Source organism: Aplysia californica, unplaced genomic scaffold, assembly GCF_000002075.1.
Source record: "Aplysia californica isolate F4 #8 unplaced genomic scaffold, AplCal3.0 scaffold00135, whole genome shotgun sequence".
Taxonomy (NCBI): Eukaryota; Metazoa; Mollusca; class Gastropoda; order Aplysiida; family Aplysiidae; genus Aplysia; species Aplysia californica.
This window is the reverse complement of record NW_004797405.1, coordinates 1,385,917-1,387,907: the sequence shown is the minus strand read 5'-3', so window position 1 is coordinate 1,387,907 and position 1,991 is coordinate 1,385,917. Positions and strand designations below refer to the sequence as shown.

The window sequence follows — 1,991 nt, the reverse complement described above, 5'->3', positions numbered from 1 at the left end:
TTGAAAGGCTTATATCCACTAAGCATTTTGGTACCATTCTTTAACCTCTCAGTCAATTTTTAAGAAAATGGTAGTTGTTTGAAATTAATCAAATTTGTTAAAGTCAGTCACTGGCTGCAACCCCATTTCTTTCCTGTTAAACATCTATCGTCCTTATCTCCCCTCATTCTTTTTTTATGTTTGTCACTCTCTTGTAACACATATAATCTTCTGGCGCTCATATTATGACCTTATGCAGTTGCGAGCGTGTAAAAGCATCTACTAAGACAAACAAACTTGCTTTTCATTTTGGTTTTTCAAAATCATGACGTTCTCTACTTACGTAGTAAAGTACGCTATGGTCAAGACTCAAATAGTGTGCTCTATAGTGAACGGGAATTGCGTCAGAATGATCAGTCTAGGATATGAGAAAGCAAATCTATGAGCAGAATACGGGCGGTTTTTTTAAACATTACGTTTTTGTTTATCGCCCCTGAAAATTCCAATTTGATGGACTCACACAATTGGAGAATAACACCAGCAGTGTGTGTGTGTGTGTGTGTGTGTGTGTGTGTGTGTGTGTGTGTGTGTGTGTGTGTGTGTGTGTGTGCGTGTGAGCGTGTGTTTTGTGTATTTGTGTGTGTGTGTGTGTGAGTGTGTGAGTGTGTTTTAGTGTGTGTGTGTGTTTGTGTGTGTGTGTTTGTGTGAGCGTGTGTTTTGTGTATGTATTTGTGTGTGTATGTGTGCGTGCGTGTTTTGCTGTGTTGTGTTTGTCGTTGCTAGGATACCTCCAATACAAAGGATTCATCCACTGAGGAAAAGATTGCCACTTAAAGGACTACCACATTGCTTTGAGACAGACATACCATTTACCAGCCATTCTCTAATTAATATTGTCTCTTTTTATCCTTTCTCTCTTTATCCATCATTTACAAACAATCAAATATTCGAATGCTTATGGTACAAAGCTTTTACAGCAGAGAAATAACGAAATTGGTTTTGTTTTTATTTGTTAGTTTATTTGTTTTTTATTTGTGGTTTTATTTGTTCTGTTTTTTTAATGGAAAATCGACCAAAAAGTCCACTATTGTACGAAATATATGCCAAGGATTCTGGAAAAAATTGTTAACATTACTGGGCAAGTGTTATAACTACATGTAATTAATTACCTTCTTAATTCGATTTTTTTACTTATTATAATACATCGTAGATTGTTTCTTAATTTTTTTTTAAGCTTAAAAATGAATCGCAGAAATAGTTTTTTGTGACGTCTTTGTCTTTAAGTAAGCCTGACTTTGGAAGAATAGGTCAATACAAACAAATTAATCATCCGCTTCCCTCACACGATCATTTACCTTATCTTGGGCTGATGGTTAGAGTTGACGTTGTCCACATTCATTGTTTTGAGAAAATGGTGGGACTTTTGGTGGTGGTAGCTTGGGGTTGTTGTTTTTTTGTTGTTGTTTTTGTTGTTGTTGTTGTTGTTCTTGGGTTGTTTTTCGTTCGTTTGTTTGTTTTTTGTTTTGTTTTGGGGGGTTTTGCGTGTTTTTTAAAGGAAAAGTTTTAATAGGCGATTCTTGGACACATAGGGAATTGCGATTGCGTCATGACTACTGGGTGGGTTGGTTTAATATTTACTGTCATGATGCAATATCGTTTAAATGTCTCTATTTGATTTGTTTTCGGGGGGGGGTCCTTTTTTAAAATTTATTTTTAATTGTTGTTGTGCTTGTGGGTTTTGTGGATTTTTTTTTTTTTTCATTTTAACCAAAATAAGCATGGATATTTCTTGCTCTTAGCCCATGATAATATGTCCTTCTTGACTGTAGCCTATTGCTTATGCGAGTTCACAGTGCAGTATCGAGGTCAGTGTGAAAAGTGCGTAGATAACTTATCCCAGCTGTAATGAACAATGATTACTCCACACCCCACTTCGCAACCTTTGATATTTGCGGAGAGTTCTTAGCGGCTCCGTGGACAAATTACGTGTTGACCGGTAATTACATCAACAA

General features: G+C 36.2%; 1 protein-coding gene across 1 annotated transcript in view; it reads left to right on the top strand.

The window, feature by feature from the left end:
- LOC101856174 (BAI1-associated protein 3) overlaps window positions 1-1,991 on the top strand; it is a gene marked incomplete at its 3' end in the record, with an annotated part of 118,445 nt that overhangs the window by 67,760 nt on the left and 48,694 nt on the right.